General features: G+C 37.0%; 2 protein-coding genes across 7 annotated transcripts in view; one reads left to right on the top strand and one right to left on the bottom strand.

The window, feature by feature from the left end:
• BASP1 (brain abundant membrane attached signal protein 1) overlaps nucleotides 1-15,746 on the top strand; it is a 1,209,505-nt gene that overhangs the window by 98,446 nt on the left and 1,095,313 nt on the right. Inside the window, exon 1 of one of the 6 annotated variants that reach the window (XM_050794711.1) lies at nucleotides 8,367-8,371. The exons of the other annotated variants lie outside the window; for them this stretch is intronic. The gene's annotated coding sequence lies outside the window, so the exon portion shown is untranslated. Of the gene's footprint in view, nucleotides 1-8,366; nucleotides 8,372-15,746 lie in introns of those variants that run through there. 6 annotated transcript variants of the gene reach the window in all.
• MARCHF11 (membrane associated ring-CH-type finger 11) overlaps nucleotides 1-15,746 on the bottom strand; it is a 113,871-nt gene that overhangs the window by 79,575 nt on the left and 18,550 nt on the right. The gene's annotated exons all lie outside the window — the stretch shown is intronic.

The following is a 15,746-nucleotide window of genomic DNA, read 5'->3' as shown; positions in this document are numbered from 1 at the left end:
TATACCAAATCATTCAAACACATGGAAGTCAACACCTGTTATTCATCAGTTAGCGCCCACTAAAACCAAAAATTATCAAAGCAAGGTGCAGTTAAGCAAAGCTTTTCTCCTTTGCTGAAAGCATTCTATTTCTTCTCTTTCCACGGATGGTTTTGGAAAGAGTATTCACGTTGAGGATGATCTCAACTCAAAAGTGTAGAGTTCTCTCTGATTCATCACCACTTGGAGAACAGTAGAAAGACCGTGGGACTCAGCGACCAGGACTCTAGGGCTCACTGACTCCTCCAATTCTATGACCTTGGTAGTTTGGAGTATATGAGGTCTAAGGTACTTGCAGCTCCAAGGACTGAAGACCTGAAAGTAATTCAAAGTTTTGATTTGAAAGGCTGTGAGAAGCCACATAATCTGTTTGGAGTAGGTTGTTTCCAAATTTTTAAGTCTCTGGCACAGTAGTTAAACTGGGAGGACAATCAACAATCTCAATTTAGCTTTCAACAATGACACACTTTGAAGGCAGGCCAGCTAGTGCAGAAGCAGACATACAGGATGTAGCAGCCACATTTCTTAAGAAAGAACAACTCTTGTCTTCTATTATGGTACTTTGTGGGAGATGAGATAGCAAGAGGCATAACCAGAGGTCTTAGATTAGCTATCCTGTGCTAAAAACCTTAAAGAGACTGAGATAGAGACTGAGAGAGAGAGAGAGAAGCATGCTCAACTAACTGCATTTAAGTTTACCAGGATGAAAATACTGGAAGTATTTTGATAGTTCTCAGATAAATTTATCAAAATAAAGGAATATTTCAAAAGACTATCATTTATTTGATATTACAGTAGATGCCATATTTGAGGTGACTGCATTTAGAGGTAGGCACAGCCACAATAGAACAGGTTTTGACTGGTGTATCTGTAGAGAGTTCCAAGAACACCTTGAGAATGAGTGCTTAGTCTCTATGCTCAAACTATACAGCCCTTTATTGAAAAATCACTGCTAAAGCCAGCTGACATTTAGTGCTTTTTCCATGTGTCACTCTGCTAAATGCATTATGTGCATCATTTCATTTAATCTCCCCCAAACCCTATGACGCAGTTACTACTATTATTATCTCCATTTAATAGCTGAAAAAACTGGGACACTGAGAGGTTAAAATACTGGCCCAAGGTTACCAATCAAGTAAATGCAAAGAGACTCGAAACCTGATCTGTGGGCTTATTAAATCATGCCCTCTACTATGAAATCACTTGTAAGAAATAGTAGGTCCTAGTTCTAGACATAGCCTGGGCACTAGCTATCTCTAGGAGCTTGGCTACCTCATCTTCTCTTTGAATAAAGAGACTTGTTCTAGATGATCTTAAATGTGCGACAGAAATCTTAAATTGGGATTTCTCAGATATATTGAATGACCATGAATCTGTCCTCAGTTATTCCACAGGAGTCATTCCTGGACAGTGGGATCTACTGGACCTGTTTATGCAACTAAATACTATATAGCATACATAGCAATCCTAATACACTGCACACTGGTTTGCAGTTATTTGGGTCCATTGCCTATGTACTACTAGAAATTCTTCAAGACAGAAAACATAATTCATCATTGTACTCCTCCACACTGCCTAGCCACTGCCTTACCTATTATATGCATTCAACGAGTGTACTTCCAATGAAATGAATGAAGGAGAGACTGCTGGTTCATGGTTCATACAATTGTATATTCCAGAAAATATCTATGCCACCAAGTAGGCTATGTGACACCAACACATCATGGGGGAATTTCCATAATGCATGTTTTTCTTCGTCTTCTGCCTCACATTTATATTACGCACTTCAGGAAATTAAAAAAAAAATAAGTAGACTGCAATCTATAACTTTCAACAGTATATCCATTTAATAAATGATGAGAGGAGGAGTTAAGTATGCAAACTGCTAGGAAACAGAGGGCTTGAATTTACTTTTTGTTAAAAGAAAACTAGCTGGTAGGATTAAATATAAGAATGAAAGTACCTATAATGGGCAAATCCATATAGACATCATAAATGGAACATCTTTCATAATCCTACTTTTAGATACCCCTTACAAAAGAATGGCTACTTAGAAATTAACCAAATTCAGTGGCTACATGGGATTTTCCTCTTCTCTTTCCTTCTTTCCTCACCGGCCTACAGAGAACCACTAACATTTGGCAATCTTTCCCTGGTACCGACTTCCAAACCTAATCAGTATTGATCCTTGTCCAAAAGCAAGTGCAGAATGGCAGGTTTGGTGATGAAGACAGAGGAAGAGGGAATAAGCATCTGACCCTTTCATTGCCTGTCCCCACCCCACCTATGGATCTTTCTCCAGCCAACTGTTAGCCACCTGTTAGCAGTTTGCAGGCAAGCCAGCTAGTGCAGAAGCAGACATACAGGTTGTAGCAGCCACACTTCTTAAGCAAGAACAACTCTTGCCCTCCATGATAATGATTTGTAGGAGACTAGCTAGCAAGAGGCATAACCAGAAGTCCCAGCTTAGTTATTTTGCGCTAAAAATCTTAGAGACTGAGATAGAGACTAACAGAAAGAGAAAGACAGAGAGAGAGGGGGACAGGCAGGCATACTCAGCTAACTGCATTTAAGTTTACCAGGATGGAAATACTGAAAGTATCTCAATAGTTCTCAGATAAATTTCCTCAAAAGAAAGGAACATTTTGAAAAACTGTCTTTCATTTGATATTGTAGTAGATGCCTTCTTTGAGGTGACTGCATTTAGAGGTGGACACAGCCACGTTAGAACAGGTTTTGACTGGTCAATCTGTAGAGAGTTCCAAGAACACCTTGAGAATCAGTACGTAGTACTTTATGCTCAAACTATAAAGCCCTTTATTTAAAAATCACTGCTAAATCCCCTTTCATTTCCTTGCTCAGTGTCCTCCTTACCTGGTGCGGCACTACTCCCCACTGAAGCCCTAACTTCAGCTTCCAAGGCCTTCCTTTGAAATGTGAGGTCTTCTCAGAAAATCATCACTGCATCTTGTTTTAAAGACCTAGGGCCTGAATTAAATGAAGAGGAAGGGTAATGGAAAGTTGAGATGAAGAGGGAATCCTTTTACGTTATGGATGTTTCCTGGCTGCTATGGTTAGAATGAAAAATCAAAAGAATTCAATACCTAGTGTTGGTGAGAATGTAGAGCTACTAAAGCTCACTTACATTGCTGGTGGGAATATGAACTGGTAGAGGCATTTGGGAAGCTCTTCGGTAATATCTGCTAAATCCATACATACATATACCCTAAGACCCATTGTCATTGATTGCTTGATGGCCCAAATTCTTCACTTCACCCTGTATTCATGCCCTTGGCCATGAAACCCTGCAGTTTCTCCCATCTCCATTGAAGAAATGCTTTTCCTTGCCCCTTGACTTTGGACCCAGCCACGGAAATTGCTTTGACCAGTGAAACGTTAGCAGATGTGTACTTGCTTGCTTTGTTATGTTCTCTTGTGCTTCAACCATCTCCTTATGAACAGCATGCCCTGAGAAGTTCACTGGTCCCAGGAGAAAGAGCTGCATAGCTGATCGGTGCAACCTGCCCCTGTGGTACATCCATACAATGGAATACTACACAGCAATAAAAAAGAGCAAACTACTGCTGCACTCAATCATGCAGATGAATCTCCCAAACATAATGTTAAGCCAAAGAAGTCCAAGACAAGATGATAAACACCATGAGATTCCATTTATACAAAGTCCATAAACAGATAAAACTAACCCATTTTGATAGGTGTTACCTCTGTGGGGCTGTCTATTGGGAGGGAATACAAGGAAGCCTGCTGGGAACTGAAACTTCATCTGTCTTGATCTGGGTAGTGGTGACACCGGTGTACATGCGTAAAAGATTTATCAAGTTATATAATTTAGATTTATGTACTTTATCCTCCGTGGGTCATTTCTCAATGAAAAAGTACAACACTACAAATAGATTATATCATTCTTAGAATTTAGAAGGGACAGCAGGGAGCTATGAGAGCCAATTCCTGCTGCAGTCTGTGCTGCTCAAAACTAGTATGTAGTGTGAGAGTCTTGCCTTTCCAGGCCCTGGTAGCCAGTCACAAAGCCAGAAAGAGCAGGGTTAAGGATAAGTGTGCTCCTGCCTACGTAAATCCAAAAATCAATCCACCTTAGAAACGCAGTATGTGGTTCTACAGAACAGGCAGACTAAATGGCCTCCATGGGCAAGCCTGAGAGCCCTGCATTGTCTCTGTGAGTGGGAAAAGTATTGGGATCCACAAACAGGTTTAACTCATTACCCAGGAGTGAGTTGGAGGTGGCCTTTTGTATCAGTGTAATGGTCAGGTCTGCGGTATATTCATGGTTTTTTTCCCAGTATTATTTACTCTCCCATAGCTAGCTCATCCTCTGAATTTCCTCTCATGCTCACCTCTTTCCATACAGCCCCATGCCCTCCACCTCTATTCCCTATACCCAAGGCTTAGGTAAGTTCTCATTTTCAGGACTCCCACAGTACCCTGGGCACATCTTTCATGGTGCATTTTCCACACTGTATTATAATTTATGAACTTTTATTCTATAAACTTCTTGAGTCCATAACTTATATTAATTCTGAGGACCAGCTTCAAAAGAACATTGTGGAAAAAAATGCTGTTCCCCGTACCTAAAATGCTGTTCCTGCCTCTACATTCATTCAGATCCTAACTATGATAAATGAATCAACTCAAGTGCTTCCCACTGCATGAGACCCTCCTTTGATCTTCCCAGTTAAATTTTAATTGCAAACATCAACATTCTAGTAAATGTCTTTTTCTAGCTATTGCTCTATATTCACAGAAATGCTTAGATATATAGAGATAGATAAACAGCTATCTATCTATCTATTCAGTTACTAAGAGAAGTTAGAGCATATAAGTGTTCCGTAACCTGATTTTTGTCCCTGAACAATAGGATGTGAAAAATCCAAGTCAGTAAGTTTGATTGGCTTCATAGTAACCCATTGTACTTGGCTGCCATAATTAACATAGTCATTCACCAGCCTTTATGGATGAACATTCAGGTCTTTTCCAACATTTCTCTATCACAAACAAAACCAAAATCAATATCTTCACGCATACATTATTTCAAACTTGCATAATTACATCCTTAGCATAAGTCCCCTGAGGTGTCATTGTCAAGTCAAAAAGTGGCACATTTTATACTCACACAAACATTCCTAGACCATCTCCAAAAACACACAGTATCAGCTCATAGGCCCCAAATCCTTTTCCCAGAAACCATTCCCTTGCCACACCCACACTTTCAGGCTGATCCTTTTTTCTTTTTGTCTCCTAGCAGGACAAAAATCTGACAGCTTATAGTCTTGTATCGTGGCATCAGGAGCATGTCTGTGTGTGTGTGCATGCGTGAGTGCGTGTGTGTGCGTGAGTGCGTGTGTGCACGTGTGTGTGTGCGTGTGTGTGCATGAGTGTGTCTGGAACTATTGAAAGCTGATGCCAATCAGAATTCTTCCTTCCCTATTTCCAGTTACTGCTGCAAGTAAACATTTCATATCTCACTCTTAACATTGTCAAAAAATCTTCGAAAAGAAATCCAAGCTCCCAATAAGCAAAGGAATGCAAATAAAATAATGAGTTTTTTAGTTTAGTTTTGTTGTTGTTGCTGTTGTTGTCATTTGGGGATGAAGACAAAAGGTAATATTCTTTGTCAACGCAAGTGTGTGGAAAAAGAACTTCTACTCATTTTTTTTTTGTTTTCTTTCCTAATTCCGTTAGCTAGCACTTTCAGAACAATTTCAGATCACAGTGAGGAGAGCTGAAACTCATGTTTTGATCCTAATATTAATAGCTATATTTCCAGTATCTCACTCATTAAGAATGAAAAGGTTTTTCAGTTGAGCTTTACATTTTATTTCTATTTTACTCACAGTTATGAATAACTAACTTTTCCCAAATGCATCTCTTTGTATCTCTCAAGGCAAATACTCAGTAACTGGTATACTCCTGATGGGTATCATATAAACCCAACAGTTTCTACCTGCTCACCCATCTGCCTATTAAAGAACTGTTCCCATTTCTAAAGCTGAGATTTGTTCCATGTTTCTGGGACAAGGCTCAAAAATATAGTTATAACACATGTTCTAAGTATATCTATAATATAAAAGTAATAACTCTTATCAATATCCGTGTGACAAACCATATCAAATCCTGTTAATTAATTCATCTTAAAGAATCTAAGCCAAATTTTGTCAGGATCCAGTCTGATGCAAAGAAAGCCTAAGACGAGAAGAATAGGTGTAAGAGCACAGGATATGATTATCTCCAAATGGTTTTCACAGCAAAATCAGACATCCATTTCTTACCCTGATTTAGAGACACAAATGGAGCCCAAGACATTTCACCACTCCCTCCCCAAAGTTTACGAAATAAAATGCCCCCTGATGAATCCAATTGCAGGAATTGGCATTGTTTCTAAATTCTGCTTCCTCTATTTGGCTAAGAATAAATCTATTAAAATATTAAGATATGCCAGTAAGTGGTATCATGTGTTCTCTCACCACCTGCAGCTAGTTATGCTGTCTTTGAACTAAATGTATCTCTCTACTTATTACTGTGATTAAGCACCAATAATGTCATCCGGACCACATAGAGTATAAATTACACTAATGTAATACGATAATTTAAATTGTATAAAGTAAATATTATGGCACTAAACACACACTTTTTAAGAGCAATAAATCATTCATTTCAACTTCCCTTATTGATGTCTTGTCCAATGTTCCACACATAGCAAGGCACCGCAGAGGATGGAAACAGACGTCAGGCACTGATCCCGCCCTCTGCTTCACAACGTGGCAGAGAGATAAAAGGTGTCCACAATGGCAGAAGCACAGAAAAGATAAGGGCCATGGACGTTCCAAGAGGGAGAAGATTACAGACAGATAATGTGATGTGATCAGAAATGGCTTGGAGGACAAGTGGTTTTGGATTAGTCATGAAAAGCAAGAGGAGATTTATCCATGTAGAAAATAGAGAAAAGGCTTTCCTAGATGAGAAAAAAGTGCTTCCAGCACAGGAATTAAAATGGGAGTCTGGTTTGTGCTGTGAAGACAAGGACAACTGGTTTGGCAGGTTCACAGGCTATAGGAAGCACAGCAAGTGGGCTTATGTCTAGTAACTTCAGATGTGGCTAACTCAGTGAAGACCCTGACTACCATGCTAGGAAGCGTGACTGTCACTGTGGGCAACTGGGAGCTGCCAAAGAAGCTCTTAAGAAAGAAACAGCATGCTCAGTGCTGTGTTTTAGAATGTAGACAAGGTGGAATGCTAATTATTTTAACAAAGATCACATGCAGTCAAGTGCAGTATTCTTTACATGGCGAGACATTTGTATTCAATCAACTATTTATTGATGGATGTACATTTTGATAGAGTTGGTTACAGCAGAGTATGCTAATTGTGACTCCATGTCTATTTGTCCTTTTCTTGGTAAAAACAAACAACAAAATCCTAAAAGTAAACAGTTCACAGGCTAACTAGAATAAATATGACATTTTCTAGCTTGCCTTACAGTTTGACGTGATCATATGACTAGATCGTGGTCCATGCGATGTAATCTAAAGTGCTGTGTGCAACTTCCGAGAAATGACCTGTAGACTTTTCTAGACATCTCTAAAAAGATGTGTCTTCCCCTCTTTTTCCTCACTCCATGGGGAATGTGGATGTGATGTCTGGAACTAAAGCAGCCATCTTGGGCAGACAGATAAACTTAGGCATGGAGGCCACATGTATCAGGACAATGAGATAGGAGAGCCTGGACTTGACAGCACAGAGCACTTCACAGCCATGGGGCACCTTACCTGATACTGTTATGAAAGAAATTCTGACCTTTTCTGAGCTTCAGATATTTTGGATTTCCACCACTAGCATCTAAACCAAATCCCATCTGCTGTTTTTGGGGAAATGATGCCAGGGGTTTTCTGTAGCTACATGTCTAGCAAATCTGTAGGTTCACCTTGGGAACTCACAGAATTCTGCAAGAAGTAATGTGAGCCATACTGGACAATGCAATTAAACTCAAAAAACTGCATCCAACCACTGAAGGGAACACATTCTTTCCAAGCACACAGGCCACATTTGCATAAATTATCCATATATTTGGCCAATATTCAAGTCTCAGAAAATACTGAAAGACTAAATTCATGCCAAATATATTTTCTATTTTCTAATCACATGGCAATTAAGCTAGAAATTAATAATACAAAGGTAATCCTCAGATGTTCAAAAAGTAACTGTGTGATGATCTGTTCATGTCTATCTCCCAATCACATTGTAAGTTATGTAGCAGCAACTGACAGACCAAGCTGCCACCTCCCAAAAAGGGGGGGGGGAACTTTGCAATGGTGTGAATATACATTTAAAAATTAATGTTTGACTTCAATCAAAACCAGGCAAATAACATAAACACATAATTCACACGTACACAGATCTGCAAATGGTCAGCAAACAGAAAACAACGTTCAACCTCACTAGTAATCAGGGAAATGCAAGTTTAAAATAACAACATATAATTTTACATCACATTCATAATTTATTAATAACGATTCATAATTTCTGTATTCCTGAGGATGGGGAATGAGCGCTGTCCTATAGTACTGATGGAGTTTCATACCAGCACACTGCTGATGGCGCACAATCTGGAAGTTTAATGGCTCATATTCAAAACCCAACATTCCCACCACATCTGACCCAACCCTACAGTGATACACCTGATGTGTGTGTAGAGTTTGGCACGTCATTTTTATTACAGAGGAAAATGAGAAACTATCTAATGTTCCTAACTAGCCAAACTGTTAGATAAACTGTTCAATTCACTCTAAAGAATATAATGCATTGGTTAAAAAAGGTAGAGAGTCATATGTACTTACTACTAGACTATTAAGTAAAAGACGCTACAGAACAATGCAGGTAGAATTTTCTCATTTGGTGGAAAAGAAATACTATAAACACAGAAACATATTTATATACATGTAAATGTATTTTTCAAACCTCTTAGCAGGCCATAGACTGTTTTGCTTTTCATGGCGATTACCACCAGGAGGCAAAGTGAATTGGGGTGGGGCCTGAGAGGTAAATAAATGAAGGGATTTTCCATTTTTACCCTATTGGTATCTATATTACCTGAATTATTTAAATTTCAAATACATATTAACAATATTATGCTTTCCTAAGTTATTTATGTAGTTAAAACAGTTGAGTAAATGATTATATTTACCCCCAACTCCCACAGCGTTACGCAGTGGTGCGTGAAATAGGATTCAAGCTCCCTAACTGATTGGACAGAATTATTTCCATTTTCCTAAACTGATTTAAACTTTTCTGAATTTCAGAGGTCTGACTGATCTTGTAAATCTTGGTACAACCGAAGCACCTAAAAGTAAAATACAATTTTCCTAAACTGATTGCTCTTGCCCGATTTTTGCGAATTAAGTCAGGCATTCCTGCTAAGCACTTTGCAAGGAGCCTGATGTGTAAGAGCTCAATAAATGGCAGCTATTATTCTCAGTAAGTATTTCTAGAAGTAGACATTGTATTGTAACACAAACGACAATAAATGTGCTTCTTTTCTGAGCTCACCAAAAGTTCAGCCATAGTCAGCCTGTGAAACTGCACTTTGAGGGAGAAATGCCCGAGCATACTCCTAACTTCCTACTCCAGACGGCTCTCAAACATACCTAATAAATGTTTCAGTCCTGAAAATCACATGTTGAGATTAGCTTAAAGTAAATGCTTGTCTAATCTACATCATCTTCCACTGCAGTTTGCTATCCTATCAAGTTAGTTTTAATCCATGAATATCTATAAGTCTGTAAAGAAATAAATTCTTTGTACTGAGTTCTGAATATATTTACTGTAAACTTAATAACTGTATAATTTAATCACTGTAAGATCACTTTGTTGACATTGCTTGGTTTTGATCAGACATCTGAGAGAAATTCCACTATTAGACTCTGATGTGATATGAGAAATGAGCTCTCTTACTTCTAAAGTACTGGCCAAATTCTGACTCACAACTGATAAGAAATTCTGTGCTACTTTTCATATCATAGAACTGTCACCCATACACAGTTAGCACCTTATTTTAAGTTAAGACTGTGTCTTCAAAATATAAACTGAAACTGCCTTTAATTTAATGGTGCCAATATTCACGTAATTCTTTATAACTATCCCAATCCTTTGTCAGTGAGGAACTACTAGGAAATTATTCAATGAATATATTTTAATACAAACATGCAATTCAGATATGTTAATGACAGCATTTCTTTCCTCACTCTCAATGACACTTTATGCCATTTCATTGAATATTGTCCCAGTTTTGTGCCAATCCTTTGCTGCAATATTTAATAATAAAATGGTCATTAATTGCTTAATGATGAGGATATCTTCTGAAAAATGTGTCATTAAGTGATTTCACCCTTGTATGAACATCAGAGTGTACTTACACCAACCTAAATGCTATAGCCTACTACACACCTAGGTTATACGGTATAGCCTATTGTTCCTAAACTACAAGCCTGTACAATATATTACTGTACCGAATACTGTAGGCAATGGGAACAAAATGGTATTTGTGTATCTAAAATAGAAAAGCTGCAGTAAAAATACAGTATTATGATTTTATGGAACCACCATAGTCTATGTGGTCCATCATTGATAGAAACCTTGCTAGGTAGTGCATACTATAATTATTTTATTGCCATAGAAATTAATATGCTCTACATTTTGTTAAACGTTTAACTGCTAAAAACATGTTATTGACCATGCAAAACGCAGTGAACTATTTGAAAAGAAGTCAGTAAAACAATCCTATTTACAATAGCTACAAAAAAAAAACTTAGAAATAAATTTGACCAGGGAGGTAATGTGCACTGAAAACTATAAAACATTGATAAAAGACATTGAAAAAGACACAAGTAAATGAAAAGATATCCTGTGTTTGTGGATTGGAAAAATTAATCCTGTTGAAATGTCCATAATGTCCATACTAGACAAAGTAATCTACAAATTCAATGCAAACCCTATCAAAAGTCCAATGTCATTCTTCATTTAAATAGAAAAAAAATCCTAAAATTTGTATGGAACCATGAAAGACCCTGAATAGCTAAACCAATCCTGAGAAAAAAGTACAAAGCTAGAGGCGTCACACTACCTTATGTCAAAATATAATACAAAGCTACAGTAATCAAAACAGCATGGTGCTAGCCTAAAAACAGACACATAGATCAGTGGGACAGAACAGAGAGACCAGAAATAATATATTCATGATCAATTGGTTTTTGACAAAGGTGCAAGAACACACAATGGGGAAAGGATGGTCTCTTCAATAAATGGTTTTGGGGAAAGTGAGTATCTGCATGCAAAAAATGATGTCAGACTCTTAGATCACACTGTATACAAAAATCAACTCAAAATGGTTTACAAGTTAAACATAAGAACTCAATCTATAAACCTGCTAGAAGAAAACACAGAAGAAAAGCTCCATGAGATTGATCTGGGCAATGATTTCTTGGATATGATACCAAAAGCACAAGCAACAAAGCAAAAATAGACAGGAATTACATCAAACTAAAAAGCTCTGCAAAGCAAAGTAAACAATCAACAGAGTGAAGAGATAACCTATAGAATGAGAGAAAATATTTCCAAACCATCTATCTGATAAGGAGTTAATATCCAAAACATATAAGGCATTCAAACAACTCAATACTAAGAAAACAACTAATCCAATTAAAAAGTGGGCACAGGGCTTAAAGAGACATTTCTCAAAAGAAGACATATGAAACAGGCATAGGCATATAAAAAATGCCCAGCATTTCTAATCATTAGGAAAATGCAAATTAAAACCAGAATTACATATCACCTCACATCTGTTAGATGGCTATTATCAAAGAGATGAAAGACAAGTGTTGACAAAGATGTAGAAAAAAGGGAGCACTCACACACTGTTAGTGGGAATGTAAATTAGTACAGACATTATGGAAAACAGTATGATGGTTACCCCCAAAATTAAAAATAGAACTACTGTATGATCCATAGATATCTGCACTCCCATAGTCATTGCAGCAACATTCACAATAGCCAAATATAGAATCAACCTGTGTTCATCAACAGATGAAGGAATAAAGAAAATGTGGCATCTATACATAATGGAATACTATTCATTTGCAACAACATGTATGAACCTGAGGGACATTATATTAAGTGAAATAAGCCAGGCACAAAAAAAGACAAATACCACATGATCTCACCTATGGAATCTATAAGTCAAACACATGAAGCAGAGGGCAGAATGGTGGTTACCAAGGGCCGAAGGTGACAAGATGTTTGTCACAGAATATAAAATAAGGGTTAGATAGAAGAAATAAGCTCAGGAGATCTATTGTGCAACATGTTGACTACAGTTAATAACAATGTATTGCATTATTTTCTTGAATTGTATTTTAAGTTTCGGGGTACATGTGCAGGTTTGTTACATAGGTAACAGTGTGCCATGGTGGTTTGCTGCACCTATGAACCCATCACCTAGGTATTAAGCCCAGCATGCATTAGTTATTTTTCCTGATGCTCTTCCTCCTCGCACCGCTCAACAGGCCCCAGTGTGTGTTTTTCCCTCCCTGTGTCAATGTGTTCTCAACAATGTATTGCATTCTTGAAAATTGCTGAGAGTAGATTTTAAGTGTTCTCACCCCCAACAAATGATAAGTATGCGAGGTAATGGATATGCCAACTAGCTCGATTTAGCCATTCCACAATGTATGCATATTTCAAAATATCATGTTGTACATAACAAATAAATACAACTTCTATTCATCAATTTAAAGTAACTATTTAAGAAAATAAAACCATATTGACAAACTTCTCATACTCAGTAACATTAAAATTCGATGATCTATCTTGAAAAATCATATAAATGAATAAAATAAGTTTAATAAGTTTTATGGACACGCCATCATACAACGGAAGCTTCCTGCTCCTAAAGTCAGTTCCAGAAGCCCCAGCTCCACCTGAAAGACCCTTGAAACCCACAGTTAAAATGGTTTTTCCTGAAACAGAATAGCATTCCTTCTATCTTTTGCCACACTTTCAAATAGTTCTTGGTATATGAGTTAGACAATAAGGCAGAGACAGTACAACAAACCAAGTTCTTTAGAGCTACTTCCACACCATTCATTTTCAGTAACTAATAGGTCATATTCTCTGTGCATCAAACCAAGAGCAATTTTGTCCTCATTGATCTGAAAGGATATGTATGTGCTTCCAGACAAATAATGTTTGTCTAATACCCATTATTAATGTTCTTGAATTGCTTTATACCTCTGAAATAAAGTTGTATTTCCCATTTAGAAAAAGAAAATTATTTCTGTCTCTTCTTTTTTCTTCTTTTATTTCTTTTTTATTTTCAGTTATTTCCAGGGTACAAAGCCATTTTCAGGGATTCACAACCTGCCAGGGAGGCTCATTCTCCCTACATCCTCCCATCAATGACTGATCCTCAGGAGAGGGTCGGTGCCTCAATAGTTACTGCTTAGTTAATGTTCCTCTGGTTGTTAACTAAGAACTTAAGCTGCTTGGAAAAAAATGTCTCCCTCCAGCAAGATGGCTTGCCATTAGTAAAATAATCCTTAGTAATTAAAAGTCTCATTTTCAAATATAGTTCATAAGTTTGACATCATGAAAATGGTTTCTCATCTAATTATCTTTAAAAATGTTGCCCTAAGCAAAATAAAATGTCATCTTTGAAAATCTAAAGCCAAACAAAAGAAGCCAAAACACAACCACTGTTTCTCTTTCAAATAACAAAACTTCCCCTATAACTGGTCAATGGTTGCTTTTAGATACATTAACCCAAATAAGTGATACCCTCTAAAGAATTTTTTCTTAGTTGAGAAAAATATCTAAAATATTTGATCATCAATGTATCACAAATATCTTGCCAGAGACCACTAGATGTTATAATTATCTTTTACTTAAACTTGTTGCACCCAGCTACACAATGAACAATCAAAATTTGAATGTACTCACTGTGTCAACTTTAAATGGGTTTAATATTATGCCTGAGATCACATACTTTATATTCTTAAGATAGTTAAGAAGTAAAGATTTAAATGCCCAGATTACAAAGTGGAATAAAGAAAATGGAAAATGATTGATTAAATCAAAATCTCATCAAATAGAGAAATAGACACCTTGGTTTTAAACAAATTAGGTGAGCAATAACAAATGGCAAAGCTTTTTAAGTAAATGGAATCTTGGTCAAATTTATTTTCCAAAAAGGTGAAAAAAATACATAGAAATGTCTCTAACCTAATGGAGCTCTGTGCACTCTGAGTCAAATTCCAAGAACACAACTGTAGTTTATGTGAAACACTAGAGGGCAGAGTTGCACAGTGAAGCCCTTCTGACGTCTAACTGAGGAAATGGATACCAACACTTAGGATGTTTGCTCCTGTAAACCCTCAGAACACACTGGCTTATTTTGAAAGGGTTTTAACTTTTAACAGATGATCTAAACCAGTCCACTGTGAAAGCAATCAGCCAAATTCAGGAAACCCAGACAAGGGCTGCATGGAGAGTATTTATCCTAAAAATGATCTGTCTTCCTTCCTGCATGTGTTCATAAATAGCACATCTTATTCCTCATGAAATGACCATTGCTTTTCTCCTGAATAAAAGATTCCTAATACTCCACTTATGCTTATGGATTCTGAGAGTTAAAGGTTTTAAGTTATGGATGACATTTCCCATCTTATTTGGGGAATGGATTACTCCATTTTGGTTGACTAAGTACCATAAGCTCAAACAAAATGTCTCCATATTGTTAAAAGTTTTGCAAAGGAATCTTCACCCTTCAAAACTCCTTTATATTCATATTCACTGTCAATGGCAAAGATTCAAAAAATACGGGCTTCCCAGCATCTTACCACACTGATAAATGGAAGCCATTTATTTCAAATGGAGTCTGGAAGCCCAGATATCAATTTGTGTAGCTCCAGGAGCAACATAAAAAGTTATTTCCCCTCTTTAAGCCATTGTGTGTCTTTTCCAGTGGCCAAGTCGTGTACAAGCCACTTCAATATCTCCCAATTATATTATCTTGAAAATTACAGCCTCAAATATTCATTCTCCAAATAGCCAAGTTCCTAGAGGGCATTCAATGAGATGATGAAGCTTCTCTTCAAAATAATCCATCTCAGAAACTGTGGGCTTTTAACAGAAAAACTGTACTTGGCCAAGGAGAAAACAGGTCTAAAATTTTTTTCATTGCTGTATTATCAACTGTATTTATAAAAATGGATATTAAAAATAATTATAATCCCAGGTAGACCCAATTTATCATATACAGAGGTTTTTGAAATCCTAATGCTTTGATAATTCTATAAATTAAATGCTTAAAATGGCAACATAAATACATATTTTAAATAACTCAGGAGGAGCAAATTGACCACCTGTTTCTCAGAATCCAGAATCCATTTTCACTATTCTTTTTCTCTTAATGTCTGTCTGATTGTACTCATTTTTTCCATGCCCCTAAAACCAACGTCTCACTATAACATACTAGATATAAAATAGATTGAGAAAACGGAGCCTTTATCAAGGTTTTTTACATACTGATATAAACTATAAAACTACAACCTATAAACATTGACCTCTCCAGTTAACTCATGGAAAACTAAAACACAGAGTAAAATATACTTCAGAAGGAAAAC

Source organism: Macaca thibetana, chromosome 6, assembly GCF_024542745.1.
Source record: "Macaca thibetana thibetana isolate TM-01 chromosome 6, ASM2454274v1, whole genome shotgun sequence".
NCBI classification, from domain to species: domain Eukaryota; kingdom Metazoa; phylum Chordata; class Mammalia; order Primates; family Cercopithecidae; genus Macaca; species Macaca thibetana.
This window is presented reverse-complemented; position numbering and strand designations above follow the sequence as displayed.